A 19,405-nucleotide genomic window follows, 5' to 3' on the forward strand; every position below is an offset into this window, starting at 1 on the left:
GCAAACCATGTTTGCAGCCATGGAGCCCAGGGGGTTGGCAAACCCTGTCTGTGACAGTGCGACGCCGGCTCGCACGTGGCCACTGGCGCCGATGCCCTCAGCGATGGCCTGCAGAGACTGGGCCATGGTCTGCTGAGACTGGGCCATGGCCTGCAGAGACTGGGCCATGGCCTGCTGAGACTGGGCTATGGCGTTGAGCGCCTCTGCCATCTGGCGCTGGCTCTGGCTCATGGCCTCCTGTGAGAGGGCAGCCATTTCCTGGGCCACAGACGCCGCCTGCACGGAAAGCCCCAGGCCTCGCAAACTGTTCCCCATGTCTGACACCGTCGCACCCATTGCCTCCACCGCGGACGCCACCCGTGCGGTGTCGGCCTGGGTGGCACGCATGACCGGCACCACTCCCAGCTCCTGGACGCGGGTGGACTCCCGCAAGCCGCCCGTCACCCTCTTCGCTTGTCTCCGGGTCGGTGGTTGCATCGGATCTATGTGTGGGTGTGGTAACTGCAGGAACCCGGGATCCATCTGGGCGGCAGATGTTCGCTTGGGCTGGGCTGCCCTCCGACCACCCGGCCCCTCTGCTGCTCCTACCTCCACCTGCTGTACCGGGACGGCTGTGTTGTGCGCACCAGTGAATGTACCAGACGCCTCATCACTAAAGTGCCCAACCGTGGTGAGTGTTTCTGCGATGGTGGAGGGTGTTGGTGACAGCAGTGGCGTTGTGTCGTGCTCTTCGTCCCACTCTGAGTCCATGGCACTTTGGGGTGGGGGTTCGTCTCCACCCATCCACTCTGAGTCACTGTCCGGTATTTCGTCTTCCTGGGTAGTGCTGTCCCGGGTAGGGGTGACCTGGGTAGTGCTGTCCCGGGTAGGGGTGTCCTGGGTAGTGGTGTCCTGGGTAGTGGTGTCCTGGGTAGTGGTGTCCTGGTAGTGGTGTCCTGGCTCGGATGTGACGGGGGCCTGTGGCTGCCCCCCTCATCGCTGGGTGGTCGCTCCCGCACGTGACGGGGGTGTCGTCTCCCTGTTGCTCCAGGTCTCTCCGTCTCCCGTGGTGTGCGAGGGGCGTCCTGCGGGCGTCGCATGCTGGAGGGTGCGGGTCTCTCCGTCTCCCGTGGCCTCCGAGGGGCATCCTGCGGGCGTCGCATGCTGGAGGGTCCGGGTCTCTCCGTCTCCCGTGGCCTCCGAGGGGCATCCTGCGGGCGGTCTGCATCTGCGGGGATGGGTGCCTGGACGTTTGGTCCTGCGATATACAATGAAGCATGCATGGTTAGACATCAGGCAGTGATCAGGTGATACGGGGGAGGGGGATATATTGGAGGGGGGATATGGGGACGGGCTGTCGGTGGTTCACTTGCTACTACACCCCCGACCTCTGCATCAGCAACCTCCCGGTCCTCAGGTCCGCCAGCCAGTTCCAGGGCCCTTTCCTCGTGTTCGGTCAGTGGCCTGTCATCAGCAGGGCCTCCTCCAGTCCTCACATGCTCCCTATTGTTGTGTGCGCGCTTCTCCTGTGGGGGGGGGGGGTGGCAGGGGTAAAAGGCAACACTGTTAGGCAGGTATATGAATGCACGCCATCGGTTGCGCGTGCATTGCAGAGGTTAAGGTTAGGGCTGGATTCAATTGGGGATATTGGGGAGGGGGGGATATGGGGGATATGGGGGAGGGGGGATATGGGGGAGGGGGGAAATGGGGGAGGGGGGATATGGGGGAGGGGGGATATGGGGGAGGGGGGATATGGTGGATATGGGGAGGGGGGATATGGGGGTGGAGGGATATGGGGGAGGGGGGATATGGGGGAGGGGGGATATGGGGGAGGGGGGATATGGGGGAGGGGGGATATGGGGGAGGGGGGATATGGTGGAGGGGGATATGGGGGAGGGGGGATATGGGGAAGGGGGGATATGGGGAGGGGTGGATATGGGGGAGGGGGGATATGGGGAGGGGGGATATGGGGGAGGGGGGATATGGGGTAGGGGGGATATGGGGGAGGGGGGATATGGGGGAGGGGGATATGGGGGAGGGGGGATATGGGGGAGGGGGATATGGTGGAGGGGGGGATATGGGGGAGGGGGGATATGGGGGAGGGGGGATATGGGGGAGGGGGGGATATGGGGGAGGGGGGATATGGTGGAGGGGGGATATGGGGATATGGGGAAGGGGGGATATGGGGAGGGGTGGATATGGGGGAGGGGGGATATGGGGAGGGGGGATATGGGGAGGGGGGATATGGGGGAGGGGGGATATGGGGGAGGGGGGATATGGGAGAGGGGGTATATGGGGGAGGGGGGATATGGTGGAGGGGGGGATATGGGGGAGTCTCACCCTGCCTGCTCTGACGAGGTCGTTCACCTTCTTGTGGTGCCTGTCCGTGGTGTCAGGGCCGCAGCAGTGACGGCCTCTGCCACTTCCCTCCACAGACGCCGGCTGTGGCGTGGGGCAACTCTGCGGCCGTGCCCGGGATACAGGGCATCCCTCCTCTGCTCCACCGCATCCAGGAGCGCCTCCACATCGCGTGACTCGAACCTCGGTGCTGAGCGGCGGCCAGCCATCCAGTCGGGTGTTGCGGTCGGGTGTTCCGGTCGGGTGGGGGGGGCAGCGCGGCCTTATGAGCCGTCACGCCGTGCGGCGCGTATGACGCTGCACGGCGTGAACCACTGCGCAAGCGCGGATCCCGTTACGTCGCTGCTAGCCCATTTCGGGCCAGAGACTATCGACCCATTTTTCCGACGTGACGCAAGTCGGATTTGCGCTGTTTTTTGCGACGATCGGCGGACTTTCCGCCGATAACGGAGAATTTCGACCCCTGTGTTTCCGAAGGATCTATCTCCCTCTCATTTCTGATCAACACGCTACCCCTCAATGACATCATCCAAAAGTACAACATTAGTTTTTGCATATCCACTTTTGCTAAATTACCAGACTGCTTATTGAAAATGAGCTTCTGGCCATATACAGTGAAAAGTGAACTGTGAACAGTTTTCATCCTCTTATCTAAGGAAAGATATATTGGCATTGGAGGCAGTCCAGAGAAGGTGATCTAGGGTGATCCTGGGTATGGAGGAATTTCCTTATGAGCAGAGGTTGAGTAGATTGGGCCTGTACTCATTGGAGATTAGAAGAATGAGAGGTGACCTTATTGAGACAGATAGGATTGTCAGGGGTTTGGCAAGGTAGATGTTGAGAGATTGTTTCCCCTTGTGTGAGAGTCTAGAACCAGTGAGCATAAGCTCAGAGTAAGGGGCTGTCCATTTAAGAGGAGCAATTTCTTCTCTCAGAGGGTAGAGAATCTGTGGAATTCTTTGTTGCAGAGAGCTGCCGAGGTTGGGTCATAAATTATGTTCAAGCTGAGATGGACAGATTTTTTATCAGTAAGGGAATCAATGGTTCTGGGGATAAGGCAGGAAGGTGGAGTTGAGGATAATCACATCAGATCAGTCATAATCTCATTGAATGGCAGAGCAGACCTGATGGGCTGAATGGCTTACTTCTGCTCCTATGTCTTATGGTTTTATAGTCTCATGGGTCTTATCTACATGGGCCGTCACTAAGACCATCTATTTCCACTCCTGTCATACCACCTGACTCATCTCTGACTTGGCTCATTTGCTGCGGAAATCCCCATTCAGGAACATTCCGATACCCTCCTGGCTGTGTGGTGTTGGGTGCTCTGGTGCACAGTTGAGTCAACACAGTTGTATGTGGTACAACTCTATTTTATTTTAACTCTTGTATACAGTTCGTTCTGGATACGCTGCACGTGCTGTCTCCGTGAGTGTGTCGTGTAACAGGTCTGTCCTTGTCCTCGTCTCCAGCTAATACTGTCCACCAGGTGTCGTGTTTGTGCTTTTTATATGTTTCCTGTCTTTGTCTGTGATTGGTTGTGGTGTTGTGTGTTCTGATTTGTCTGTTGGTGTGTCTATCACGATGTGTGTGTTTGAATATCATGACATCCCCCCTTTTTACAAAGATATGTGCCTAAGTGGTTATAAATATAATCGTGTCGTGAGTGCATCTAAGAGTGTGTGTGTGTGTTGTGTACAGCGTGTGTATATGACGTAACTATTTACATGGGGCGATGTCGGGTGCGTCACACTAACAAGGTTGTACCATAACAAAACATGAATGCGAGAAAAAAAAAACCAACTTGAACAGTGGTCCGGTCAGGCGATATCTGGAACGATAAACAACAGGTTATAATACAGAAGTGTTTGACTTTTTGAACGTATGAACAGCGTTATAAGTCCAGTCTAATGGGTGACCGCCTCAAGAATAGGCTGGTCCTCAAGCCGGTTCAGCTGTGGAGATTTGGGTTCACATTGGACTGTTGGAGGTGATGCTGTTGCCGAAGTCTCTACTTTTCCATTTGTTGTACTTCGTGCAGTGCTTGGTTTTTCATTCGTGCAAATTTAACATTCAACATCTTTGTTAGTGTTGCCTTGGCTGTGGTTTGGTTTACTAAGTTTTTTGCTGGCCAGGTGAATATTGTAGCACTTTCTAACAGCCTGTAACACAGTTCCTTCGTGTATTTCTATGTGCTGAGATGTTACTGTAATTAGTAAGGCCTTAATTATCTGCAACTGAACACCTTCGTCAGTTTGTGGTCCTTGAGAACAACCACATATTGTCTCTATAATTCTATCAATTAATTTCTGTAAACAGTCAGATGATGTGCTGACTATGCGGGGACATTTCGACTGGCATGCCAACTCAAAAGGGAGAAAATACTTGTCTGCTTCAATAAAGTTTGCCCTGGATTTGACAGGTGGCAAGGTCCCAGAAACAGCCTTAGGTTCTGCATGGGGAGGATTGTAGCTGCTGTGGCCTGGTCACGGGTGGCGATGGAAGGGGCATGATCCATGGCATCTCCACGAAGTCATCCTTGGGAACCAGTGGAGGATCCGGCGTGTGCGTACGGTTCAGTTGCGAGCGTGGAAGGCGGCGCAAAGCTCGCTGATTGCGCCTACGCACCAATCCATCCGCCCTGCATGCCAGGAACAAGGTGGAGTCTTTTTTATTTTTATGTTTGTGGTGGACGGCATCTTGTAGCCGATGGGTCGTTGCCATCAAAGAAACACCATCACTAATGTCATGCAAGGCGATGACTGTGCCAGATGTGGAAGTTGGCCGAGACCGTGCACGCTGGTTCCGGCCACCTGCTGTGCCGGAAGGGCGACTCCGCAGAGAAACGTCGAAGCATGTCGCCTTGGAGAGAGAATTGTTGCTCGCATCAACGTCTGGCGATGGCGCGAATTGGTGTGTCCGTCTTGGATCGCCGGTGCTGGTCGACACTGCCGGCCCAGTGGGACTGCCACGCGATCCATTCCCTGTCGCCGTGGCATCCGCCGTCACCCTGAGCGTGCCATCACCGAGGCCGTGACACTGCCCGTCCGGAGCAAGGTCTGGCGTGCGCGAATCAGAGTCGGCGCTTGGCTGCTCCCCATCTGGAGTCCGGTCTGCCTTCCGTCGATGCTCCCCAGGTCTCCCCAGGAGTCCCAACAGGTTCACTGGAGGCAGCCGAGATTCCATGAAGCTGCACTTCTGGAGTCGGAACATGCAGGAATGCACCGACCAGTGGAGAGGCTCGAGCCATCGAGGGTGGAAGCGGTGCGCCGCCACCGCAGTCGTCAGTGGTCCCACCGTGATCGTCGAGTGCCCCGGTACGCACTAGGCGAGGTCTGTCACCTTGCACCTTTTGCATGGGAAGTGGGATGCTGTCGTCACTCGTCTCACATCCCGTGGCTAGATCCTCATTAGCAGCTTGCTGTTCACTAGGGTTGGGTGAATTGTCAGAGTTTTCATTTGGTGGTGCACACCATGTCGGTGGACTGTCATTGTCTTGCCGTTGTCCTTCATTTGGGCTTTTCTTCTTTGGAATTTTAAATCTTCCCCCAGACATTGCAGAATCTTGTTTATTACCCTCAAATTCTCCCATATGTATGGTCTCGAATATAGGATCCAATGTTTCTATCGACATTGTACTATTTTCCAAAGAACATTCCGTTTCACTTTTCTTCTCAGGTACCTCATATGTATCTTTGTCTAATGTACATGCCTTCATGGTCTCTGGGTCTGATTTTGCTGGGACTGGCATGGTCACAGTCTCTCTTTTACTGTTCTCAATTGCCCACATTATACTCCCCATACATAACTGCTTAATCACTGGGGTTAGTGTGGTATAATGGATAATCGTGTCGACCTTATCTGCATCTTCACCATCAGTGGAAAGCACACTTGGTTCACTTGAAACTGCAGCGGGTTTTAAATTTGTTATCTGGCTACTCGATGTCGGTGTCCTCAGGATTCTTGCTCCTATGTTCTGCTCATTTATCAGTGGAGTGTGTATAGGTTCAATGCAATTAATGTTCCCCTCAAGGTTTGAAGAGTCATTACTGACTAACTGCTGGTCTCCGAAGTTGGGACTTTGCAGTGTTGTGTTGAAGGGAGACATTTGTCCCTGCTGTAGATATGATTCAGGTTGTGTTATTTCCATTACCTGAGGATCAATATCTTGTCCATTTTTTCGATCCGTACTAAAACACTGGCAATTCTCAGTCTGCTCCTTGCAAGTTAAACATTCAAGTAATTTCTTTAGCAAATCCTCAGCATCCTTCTGTGACCGTGCAGCATTATTAATCTCTGTTCGGCTATAATGATCCTGAAGGTCAGCGCATAAACCTTTTTTCTTCGGGCTTGGAAGAGGCGATTCCTTTGGCTTGTCTTCAGTTGGGCTTGAACAGTCTTCAGCGCTGTGCCCTTCATTGTAGCATGAGAGACCGTCATGGTCATGCTGCTGTGTAGTGGAGCATGGTAGGCTGTTATAGCCTTCTTGCTGTTCACGTGAGCATGGCAGACTTGCATCGTCTGCCACTGGTTGGTCAGGAGAGGTTGCTAGACCCTCATGGTCTTGTTCCTGCAAGGACCGCACATTGGAGTCTTGCGTTGCTTCTATCGTGGAGGCTGTCCACGAGCTCTCTGTGGAGGCTTGTGACACTGGAGTCACCTCTTGTTTGTGCAAGGACTGCGCTCTGGAGTCTTGCGTTGCTTCTATCATGGAGGCTGTCCACGAGCTCTCTGTGGAGGCTTGTGACACTGGAGTCACTTCTTGTTCGTGCAAGGACTGCGCTCTGGAGTCTTGCGTTTCTGCAATTGTGGAGTCTGTCCACGAGCTTGCTGTGGAGGCTTGTGACACTGGAGTCACTTCTGGTTCATGCGAGGACTGCGCTCTGGAGTCTTGCATGTCTTCTTTCATAGAGTCGGGAACGCTGAGCGGGACGTGGACCACGCTCTGTGTGGCAGCAGGGCGCTCGCCGTGTGCTTGCACCGCTCCCTGTCTGTTAATGTCAGGCTGCAGCATCATCCGGCACTGATAAGTTGGGACGTCATATCTGCTGGGTTGAAGATCTTCAAATCCGAAAAATGAATCCGCATCTGCGTCGGATTCAATGTGGGGGTCGCCAATGTGCAACACGAAAGGTTCGTCTGAGTCATAGTCGTATAGGACCACGGAGCTATCATTGTGCTCGCGAGGTCCGGAAACACTGTAAAGATCGTCATCGAAGTATTCGAGGTCGGAATCATCGGCTTGTGCATAGGTAACTGCTTGTTGGAGCGTTCTTTGGAGGTCAAATTCATCTCCTGGGTCAATTTGCGGCAATGTGCTGTCATTCCAGGTGAGGGAAGGTTGTTTTCCAGCTTTAACAGATTTTTGTTTTTTTGATTTGGGACGTTTCCCTTTTAAATTGGATTTGGGACGTTTCCCCTTTAAATTGGTGCAGTCTGGGGCCTCTGACATCCTAACGCTCGGTATGTAGCACGTAGGAAGCGATTGCGCATGCTCAGATCGCTGTTCCTTTACCGATGGCCGTTTTCTTGACTGCGCATGCGCAAACGAAACGTCCGGTTCTGCGCACTGCTCGCGCAACTGTGCTAGCGTGATACCTTTAGCAAGATGGCCGCCGACCTCGACCCAGCCCTCTCTCAGGCCCGGGATTTCGGCCTCTGGGAATTCGGGCTCCGGGATCCCGGCCACGAGGTGAGTACTGCCGCTTTTCTTACCTTTACTTGCCGATTGGATTGCGTTTTCTTCACAGAACTTGGAGAATTTGTCCAGGACTGCCTGGTAATCATACCTTTGCTGCCTCCTGAAGAACCTGAACCTTGTGAATATTTCTCTTGCCCTGGCACCGGCGATGGTGAGGAGAAATTCAATTTTTTCGCTATCATCCAGGTCTTGGAGTTCAGCTGCCACCAGGAACAATTCGAACACTTGCCGGAATCGCCGCCAGTTTTCGCGGAGATCGCCGTGGCACTGGAGCGGCTGCGGAACCGGGAGCTGTAACATTTTGCCTGGGCACTGCTGTTTGTCTGTGTACACTGAGGTATGCCGGCAGGTAGCGATCCACTCCTGTACCATGTGGTGTTGGGTGCTCTGGTGCACAGATGAGCCAACACAGTTGTATGTGGTACAACTCTATTTTATTTTAACTCTTATATATAGTTCGTTCTGGATACTCTGCACGTGCTGTCTCCCTGAGTGTGTCGTGTAGCAGGTCTGTCCTTGTCCTCGTCTCCAGCTAATACTGTCCACCAGGTGTCGTGTTTGTGCTTTAATAGGTTTCCTGTCTTTGTCTGTGATTGGTTGTGGTGTTGTGTGTTCTGATTTGTCTGTTGGTGTGTCTATCATGATGTGTGTGTTTGAATATCATGACAGGCTGGTCTCCCACTTTGTACCCTATGGAAACCTGAGTCATCCAAAACTCTGTTGCCTGTTTCTTAATTAGCATTGATAAACGTTCAGCTATCACCCCAGGTCTCACTGAAATACTTTAGCTTTGGTCAAATAAAGTCTTGACATTGTTATGGGCGAGGCTTTTCAGAACCCCAAAATGTATCATGGTGTTCAACCAACCTCTCTCTTTAATGGATTTGTTGCTTTTCCGAGCACACGGCTTTTTCCCTCGGTGTGGGATTACAATTATGGACACGTGGGTTTTTAAACACAAAACACTGTTTATTCCATGAACTCAACATCTTAAATAAACATTGGCTCTCTTAACACCCCTTACTTCAAAGATAACTCAGAAAATATTGCAACAGTAAATAATTCCTTAAAATGTTCCTTCAAACTTCCTTTAACACCTTTAAACAGTCTCACATCAGGTTAAAGGATATATATATTTTCTGTAGAATGGCAGAGACTGTCGCAAACTGGCTTTCTACTTTTAAACTGCTCTCAGCAAAACCAGCCAGGCACTTTTTAGCTGCTCTCAGCAAAACCAAACTGCAAAACTTGCAGCTCTCTGGAAACACACAGACACTGCTTTTAAAACTGAAACTAAAAGCCTGCAAAATGGTTGACCTAAAGCCCAGCCCCACCCACTCTCTGACATCACTGTTTTCTTAAAGGTACATGGTTTACACATCCATTTCTTAAAGGCACTCTTGCATGACACCTCCCCCCCAAGAAAAAAAAATAAACCATCAACTTCAAGATGGTTTCATTTTTCACTTTTGCACCATACACTAAGAAATGCACACAGGAAATATACATTTTCATTTAAAGAAAACAACACACGCAAACAGGTATAATAATATAGTCCATTTTTCTTTGTTCTTCTTCGTCCAGTCTCTTTGAACAAAGACTCTGCACGATCCATCCATTCCTCTACTCCTCGGCATTTCTCTTCAGAATCAGATAATTCAGTTCAATCTGACCACAGAGTCCCTTGCAATTCTCTAATACAGGAACATTGGTGATCACAGCTTTCAGGCAGTCAAATGTGTTGAAAGTCCGCTGTCCATTGACATTTTTTACGTTTCTTTAGCAAGTCCATCAGTGGATAATCACGCCACAAAATTTTTGCACAAATGTTCGATCAAATCCACTCATGCTAAGAAATCGCATTATTTCCCTTCGTCATGAAGGGTATTGGAAACTCCTCAAGGAAAGTGATTCGGGCTTCTCCAAATTCACTTTCGGCTCGGTTCATCACCAAACCCGCCTCCTGAAATCGATCGAAGAACTCCATACGATGTTTTAAATGTTCTTTCCATGTCTGGAAGTTGGAAATAAAAGCAGATTGTCCCACTTTCTCCATGCAATCCCTCAAACGTGGGATAGGATAAGAGTCCGTTCTTGTAGCTGCATTCCCCTTTCTGTCATCCACACCCAACCGTTGGGTACCGTCAGGTTTAGGTACCATCACTATGGGTGAGCTCCATTGGCTGCAACCCACTTCAATTATGCCATTCTTCAGCATACTCTCAATCTCTCTGTTAACCTGTACCAATTTAAAAGGATTAAGTCTATATGGATGTTGTTTGATAGGAACAGCATTTGCCACATCTAGCCAGATATAGCCATTTTTGTACTTCCCAATTTATCTCTACAGACTTGCCCATCTGATATCAATAACTCTTTCAGGTCAGTTCGTTTTTCCTCTGGAAGGTACCTAAAAATTTATCCCAATTTTTAAGAACATCCTCATTTTCCAATTTAATTTGAGGTATGTCAAATTCACAGTCATCTGGATTTGGTTTGTCACTTTGAGTTAGAATCATTAAAACATCCTTTTTCTCTCCTTCCCTTTCAAAGTACCTTTTAAGCATATTCACGTGACACACTCGATGAGTCTTCCTTCTATCTGGTGTTTTTACCACATAATTCACCTCACTTAATTTCCATTCAATCTGATACAGTCCACAAAACCTAGCTTTTAAAGGCTCCTCTACCACTGGTAACAACACTAAAACTTTATCCCCACTGGCAAAACTATGAACTTTGGATTTCTTGTCCGCTACCCGTTTCATCACATTTTGTGCAACTTTAAAATGTTGTCGAGCCAATTCACCTGCTCTATTTAATCGGTCGCTAAAATTTGACACGTAATCCAATAGTGTAATTTCCGATTTCTCACCCACCAATTTTTCCTTAATCAATTTAAGTGGTCCTCTTACCTCATGACCAAAAATTAGTTCGAAAGGACTAAATTTGGTAGACTCATTAGGTGCATCCCTAATTGCAAACAATACGAATGGAATTCTTTTATCCCTATCCTCTGGATAATCTTGACAATACGCCCTCAATATTGCCTTTAATGTCTGATGCCACCTTTCTAACGCTCCTTGCGATTCTGGATGGTCCGCAATTGATTTAAATTGTTTTATTCCTAAGCTATCCATAACTTCTTTGAATAACTTTGAAGTAAAATTTGTTCTTTGATCCGATTGAATTTCTGTGGGTCGTCCATATCGAGTAAAGAATTTAAGTAAATCCTCCACAATCCTTTTAGCTGTAATATTACATACTGGAATGGTCTCTGGAAACCTAGTAGACACATCCATTACAGTCAAAAGATATTGATTCCCACTTTTTGTTTTAGGAAGCGGTCCTACACAATCGATTAGGACCCTTGAAAAAGGTTCCTCAAATGCTGGAATGGGTATTAAGGGCACTGGTTTTATCACTGCTTGAGGTTTCCCTATCACTTGACATGTGTGACATGATTGACAAAATTTAACTACATCTTTATGTAGTCCAGGCCAATAAAAATGTTTCTGGATTTTAGCTTGAGTTTTCCTTATTCCCAAATGACCTCCCACTGGTACCTCATGTGCAACTCGCAACACCTCCTTTCTATACCCTACCGGCAATACTACTTGATGAACTTCTACCCACTTTTCATCCGCCTGCATATGTAGAGGTCTCCATTTTCTCATCAAGACCTCATTTTTACAGTAATAACACTCTGGTATACTCTCAGATTCCTCTTCCGTATATGCTTTCTGATATATCCGTTATATTTCTACATCTTTCTGTTGTAACTCCGCCAATTTTCCTGAACTAAAAATATTCGCCTCATCCTCTACCTGTTCTTTTTCTTTTTCAACCATCTGATCAAAAATCGGTTCTGATAATTGCACTTCAACTTCATCTTCACTCTTTGATTTCTCCTCTTGTCTTAACCTGTGACTTTGCGACCTTGTTACAACACAATCCGGAAAAATCCCAGGATATTCGTCCTTCAAAACTTCAGTTGTCTGATTTTCCAATGGCTTATCAACCACAGTAGGCATCACTCCCACCTGCGATCCAGCTATATCATTCCCCAAGAAAAATTGTATTCCTGGACAAGATAGTTTATCTATTACTCCTACTACCACTTCACCACTCTTCACTGAACTTTCTAACCTTACCTTATATAATGGGACGCTACTCCTCTCACCCTGAATTCCATATATCACCACCTTTCTGGCAACATTCTTCCCAAACTACATAATTCCTCATCTCTTATCATTAAAGATTGACTATCCCCTGTATCTCTTAAAATTGTGACTTCTTCACCTGCTCCTCCTGATACACATGAGTAAACTTTACCCACACAAGTAAATTCTTTAAAGACATCTGGCACCTTCTTAACAATTACTTCTTGAACAGGCTGTACAATCGTTTGCACCTCCTTCGCTTCCCTTGGGCTTTCCTTTATCACTCTAACAAACCCCACTGTCTTATCCTGTTTTACCACATCAGCCTTTCCAGTGCTTTTCTTCAAACACCAACACTGTGACTTTACATGGCCTAGTTTATTACAGTGAAAACATTTGAAACTTTTCATTTCTTTTCCACCCTCCTGGATTTCTTTTTTAATCTGAGGTACACTCTCTTTATTGTCTCCCATCAGATCACCTTTACCTTTACCACTTGAGTATTTCTCATGTCCCCAGTTTCTTTCCCTCACCGGCTGAAACTGATGTTGGAAACCAATCTTTGATTTATGAACTAATTCATAATCATCTGCCATTTCCGCTGCTAATCTCACAGTTTTAACCCTCTGTTCTTCCACATGAGTTCTCACTACATCAGGAATTTAATTTTTAAACTCCTCCAAAAGTATAATTTCTCTGAGAGCTTCATACGTTTGGTCTATTTTCAAAGCCCTTATCCACCTATCAAAATTACTCTGTTTGAGCCTTTCAAACTCCATGTATGTTTGACCAAATTCTTTCCTTAAATTTCTAAGCCTTTGTCAGTAAGCTTCAGGCACTAGCTCATATGCACTAAAGATAGATTTCTTCACCTCCTCATACGTTCCAGATACCTCCTCCGGTAGTAATGCAAACACATCACTCGCTCTACCTCCCAGCTTTGTTTGAATCAGAAACACCCACATGTTCTGTGGCCATTTCATTTGTTTAGCTAACTTCTCAAATGAAATGAAAAAGACTTCCACTTCCTTCTCGTCAAACCTTGGCAAAGCTTGGACATATTTAAATAGATTCCCACCAAGCCTTCGACTATGACGCTCTTTCTCACTATCCTCATCACTATCATCCAACTGTACGTTTCCCTTTACGTCTGCCAATTTTAACTGATTGTCATATTTCATGGCCATTTTCTGAAGTTCAAACTCCCTCTCTTTATCTTTTTGTTCTGCTAGGGCTATTCCTTCTTTTCTCCTTTCTTCTCTCTCCTTTTCTTTTTCCTCTCTCTCTCTTTCTCTTTCTTTTTCCTCTCTCTCTCTTTCGTATTCCAGCCACTTAAATTCTTTCTGATGTTCCATTTGTTTAATTTTCAACTGAATTTTTGCCATTTCCAATGAGTCAAACTCTATCTCAGGCAACTTTAAATGCTTAACCACCGCCGTAATTACCTCATCTTTTCGCATTTTATCAGGTAAGGTTAACTGCAATGTTCTTGCCAAATCTAACAGTCTGCGTTTCGTTTCTGCCCGTAAAGTACAACGTGTGACATTCTCCACCCCCAAAAACTTCTGAGCCTCTGAAAGAGGCATTGTTCACAACACTCTCCCCACTTAAACTAAAATATCACACCGGAAAAGAAACAATCCTTCACTGTCTTTAAGTTCACAAAAGCTAATCCAATAGATAGACTTTTATTCCCCTCGAGCCCCCAATTGTTATGGGCGAGGCTTTTCAGAACCCCAAAATGTATCATGGAGTTCAACCAACCTCTCCCTTTAATGGATGTGTTGCTTTTCCGAGCACACGGCTTTTTCCCTAGGTGTGGGATTACAATTATGGACACGTGGGTTTTTAAACACAAAACACTGTTTATTCCATGAACTCAACTTAACATCTTAAATAAACATTGGCTCTCTTAACACCCCTTACTTCAAAGATAACTCAGAAAATATTGCAACAGTAAATAATTCCTTAAAATGTTCCTTCAAACTTCCAAGAGACTTAACACCTTTAAACAGTCTCACATCAGGTTAAAGGATATATATTTTTTCTGTAGAATGGCAGAGACTGTCGCAAACTGGCTTTCTACTTTTAAACTGCTCTCAGCAAAACCAGCCAGGCACTTTTTAGCTGCTCAACGCAAAACCAAACTGCAAAACTTGCAGCTCTCTGGAAACACACAGACACTGCTTTTAAAACTGAAACTAAAAGCCTGCAAAATGGTTGACCTAAAGCCCAGCCCCACCCACTCTCTGACATCACTGTTTTCTTAAAGGTACATGGTTTACACATCCATTTCTTAAAGGCACTCTTGCATGACAATATTAAAATTTTCACCCTTGTTTTCAACTGTTCCCATTGCCTGGTCGCTCCCTCTCTGTAATCTCCTCCAGCCCCACAACCATTTGAGATGTCCGTGTTAATTTAATTCTGGCCTTTTCAGCACTCCCAAGTTTAATGAATTCCCCATTGGTGGCTATGCCTTTAGTTGACTCTGTCCTAGGCTCTGGAATTCCCTCCTAATACCTCTCCACCTCTACGTCACTTTCCTTCTTGCAGATAGTTCTTTAGCTTTGACTAACCTTTAGTTGGATGACCTAATGGGCACGATCTGCCAGCTGTTCCCACAGGTGGGATATTCCAGTCCCACACCGGCGCATGGGTTTTCCAGCAATGAGGGGTGCAGTCACCAGGAAATTCCGTTGACAATGGCGGGGGCGGTAAATCCCGCTGGCGGACTGCCTCCGCCGCTGGAAAACACGCGGCGGGTTGGTCGGTAAATCCCGCCCAATATTTTCTTACATGGCTCAACGTTATGTTTTCTTTCACACTGTTCCCACGGAACATCTTGGGATGTTTCATTTCATTAAAGGAGCTATATAAATAAAAGCTGTTGTTCTGTTCAGGTGAATAAAATTGATATTAGGCTAGGTGACTGAAGGATTGATTAGAAAAGATGTGCTACGAGGGTGGGGGTGGGTAGGCTTGCGCCCGCGGGATTGGGATGGGGGAGGGTCAGGTTGGGTCAGTGGACTGCATGGGGAGTCGGGGGTGAGGGGGGTGGGATGGGAAATATCAAGGGGGTGTAGTCATGGTTTGGGGTAGTCCCCTGGGATGTCGAGGGGGAAGAGTCCTGTGAGGGGGCTGATCTGTGTCTTTACAATAGTTATCCAAAAGTTAGAAGATGTTGAAATACTTCTAACTTTTTCTGCGTAATTATTTGTGTAACACGGGCAGAATCATCCGAAGTTTGCAATTTAAAGCACACTTGGTTCCAATCACAGGGCAAACCCTCACATTTGAACTTCCGAGATGGATTCCCCAGACCATCTTTGGGATAGCCCCCACATCCATTGCTGCAGAGCTCAGGTGTTACGGCCCTGTACAATTTTGTGAGACCTTTGAAAGGAAAATACTATTTAACCCCAGGGCTGATTTGGAAGCAAATCCAGTACCTTGACTATCGTTAATTGTAGAAGTGTGTGAGTCAGCTATAACTCAGTCATAAGTTTGAAGCTGAGATGTGCTGACACCCTGTGTGGTCTGACAACAGATTTAACTGACAATATGAATCTGATTAATTGGGAGGAACCACTACATAGCTGTTTTCTGATGTGGCAATTCAGCCATTAAGGTTATAAGATTGTATCCATGATTCTAGAGCAATTAATAAATCTGTTGACTTCCTGAACTTTGCAAAGGAGAGTGGATGGTTGCAAACCAGTCTCCTCAATATATCAATCAGGAGTCTAATTTGCTTAACCTATTGTGCTCCACCTACTCACGTTAAATGGTGTAACGGCATTTGATTGTGTTGCTGGAGTGCACTCCATGTATAAAAGAACCTGGACTTGCAATTTCCTAGATACTCCCTTTGACTCTGGGTCCATTCTTTCTCATTCAGGCATAACCTCTTTCTTTATTTTGGCTTCTTGGCGCCTCAGATTATAAGGTTCTTTCATGAAAGGTACTGGTTTGAGATGGTACCTTCCTTGCATATGGCACCCTTGGTCACAGAAAATTTCATGCCCACTTTGCAAGATGAATTGTAGATTGGTTGGGACACAGAGGAGTGACCTGTAAAAGGATGAAGAGCAAAAACGGTGAACTTATGACTCAGTGAATTGTCTGATTTAATTCCTTTCATTGGTTCGGCTATAATATACCTTTAAAGGGTGGCAGCATGCCGTCACTTTAAAGGAAGTGTCTCATGTGATCCACCCTCAGTTTTACTTCAATCTAGGGCAGAACACATGTAAACAGCTCTGATGTCCTCAAGCTTTCTATCCATGTACCTAGGTTTTGATGACACCCTGGGCTAGGGTGCTGTCAATTCCAGACCCCCTTGACACGGAGTCACAACACAATTGAATTGACAGATAATTCTGAGAAAAATACCCAAAGTCTTTGGCCCTTGGCTGCCCAATAATTACAGTCATCAGGTTTATAAATTTAAACACAATTTCTTTTCATTAATAATAAGAACTTTAATGGAATATGCAGAAACTACAACTGGTTAACTATTATCTAATTCCTAATCCCCCACTTTGACTTACCTCCCACCCTGTACACACACACACAGACAGACAAGACGAACAAACACAGAGGGAAAGAGAGGGGTGAAATAATAAGGATGAGGAAAAAGAGTCTTTGTTTCAGGTGTTTGGCTTTAAGCACACCTTCATTCAAAGTTAGCTTTCAGATTGAGGCCTCTGTTTGCAGTCTGTAATGGTTTTCACTGTAGATTCATTCATTCAGGTTCTCTGTATGTTCAAGAGGACAGCAGCTCACCAAATTCCTGGAGAGGGAGAGATGTCAAGAGCAGGCACTCACAGCTCCTTCTTCCTCAGTGACCAGGACCCAACTGCTTTCTTTGGGTCTCTGAAAATCATTCCACTCAAGTAGGACCTAATCACCACCTGTTACCGAGCAGAATATGACTTTTAGGCCACCATATTGGCCACCAGCCAACCAATCGAACCGAGTCCCACCCCATTTCCCAGGTGCCAGAGTCTGAGCTTTTCTGTAGAAAGCTAGCAGTGTTTTCTTTTGTAACTTTTGAATTCCTCTTTCTCTCTGCTGCTTGACTTAATGATACATGTCCACTAAGCATCCATGGATCAAAATGATAATGGCTAAAAAATAAAGAAAGGGGAAATAATGTCCTTTACAATGTTCACAGGTGACTGTTCTTAACAAGTGACCCCACAGTGTGTTTGCATAATCGCTTATGAGCAACTGGTGTCTTTATATCATTGTATTATTTCTGAATAAGCTTTGAGTTCTAGCTATTTTTAACCTGTGTGTCAACGGAGGCACAAGCAACATTCTAACTTGCAAATACTTTGTGAAATTTGCACCATTTTTATGTTTATATCAAATTCCTCTGTGCACAAATTTAACAAAGATATTAATATGCTTATTTTAAGTAACCCGTCCTCCTGTAAAAGCAAACAAGTTCACAGAGATCAGGTAAGCATTTGTACAATAACAGCATCATAATTCTGGGCTATTAAATCTAGAATAGATCATACAAACATATGAATTAGGAGTAAGGGTAAGCCACTTGATTCTCTCACAAGAGGAGACACCCTCTCCACATCCACCCTGTCAATATCCCTCAGGATCTTAAAGGTTTCAATCAAGTCACCTCTTACTCGTCTAAACTCTAGTGGATATAAACCTAACCTCGTCAACCTTTACTCATAAGACAACCTGCCTATTCCTGGTATTAGTCTAGTAAACCTTCTGTGAAATGTCTCTAATGCATTGACATCTTTCCTTAAATAAGGGACCAGTACTGTACACAATACCCCAGATGTGGTCTCACCAATGCCCTGTACAATTGCAGCATAACCTCCCTATCTTTGTAACCAATTCCTTTCACAATAAACGAGAACATTCTGTTAGTTTTTCTCGTTACTTGCTGTACTTTTATACTTTTATTAGGGGGAAGCACAGTGGTACAGTGGTTAGCACTGCTGACTCACAGGGCCAGAGACTCGGATTCAATTCCGCCCTTGGGTGACTGTCTGTTTGGAGTTTGCACATTCTTTCCGTGTCTGCGTGGGTTTCTTCAGGATCCTCCGGTTTCCTCCCACAGTCCAAAGATGCGCTGGTTAGGTGGATTGGCCATACTAAATTGCCCCTAGGTGTGGTTAGGGGGATGGGGGAGGGGATTTTGCCAAGGTAGGATGATCTTTCAGAGGGTCGGCGCAGACTCAATGGGCCAAATGGCCTTCTTTTGCACTGTGGAGATTCTATGATACTAGCCTTTTGTAATCCCTCTGCACCTCAGAGCTCTGCAATCTCTCACCATTTAGATAATAAGCTTCTTTTTTATTCTTCCCGCCAAAATGGGCAATTTCACATTTTCCCACATTGTACTCTATTTGCCAGAGTTTTGCCCACTCATTTAACCTACCCATGTCCCTTTGTAACTTTGTTACGTCCTCTTCACAATTTAGATTTCTACCTTTATTTTGTCAGTAAATTTAGCAGCCATACCTTCAGTCCCTCAATCCAAGTTATTTATCTAAATTGTAAAAGGTTGAGGCTACACCACTGAACATTATGACACACCACTCCTCACATCCTACAAACCAAACAAAACCCATTTTTGCCAACTCTCTGTCTCCTGTTAACTGGCCAATCTTCAATCCATGCCAATATGTTACCCCCTGCACCCATGGTTCCCAATCTGTGGTCCGTGAGAGTACTGGAGGTGGGCCATGGGAAAGAAAATACATTCACATGTTCTACGTATGTATCATAATCATTGCTACATTATTATCTGTCATGTAATTTGCTTCACAAACATCCTATTGTAATACAATCAATAATGTATTTGTGCACGTGCATCACAAACTATTGGAAATAGTTCTGTTTTTAAATACCCGTTGATACGTAAGTTTGATTCCCGGCAGCCGGAGACTATGTGAGAAACAATGTTTAAATCCATTTGCATATTGTTACAACCCCCATGGGGGTCAGAGGTGTGGGCCATCAGGTTCCCCGTGACCTCTGCTGAGTACCAATTTCCCTGGTAATGGGGTGGGGATTCCCCTTAATGAGAGGAGCCTGTGCAGTATAAAAGCCCTGGCCAAAGTGAATGTCAGGGCAAGAGACCCCTTCGGGGATAGTTTACGTAGGTTAATAAACCCAGTTTTTGCATCCTACCATTGTTTCCTTGAAGTCACTCTGTGCA

The sequence above is a fragment of the Scyliorhinus torazame genome, chromosome 18 (assembly GCF_047496885.1).
Source record: "Scyliorhinus torazame isolate Kashiwa2021f chromosome 18, sScyTor2.1, whole genome shotgun sequence".
NCBI classification, from domain to species: Eukaryota; Metazoa; Chordata; class Chondrichthyes; order Carcharhiniformes; family Scyliorhinidae; genus Scyliorhinus; species Scyliorhinus torazame.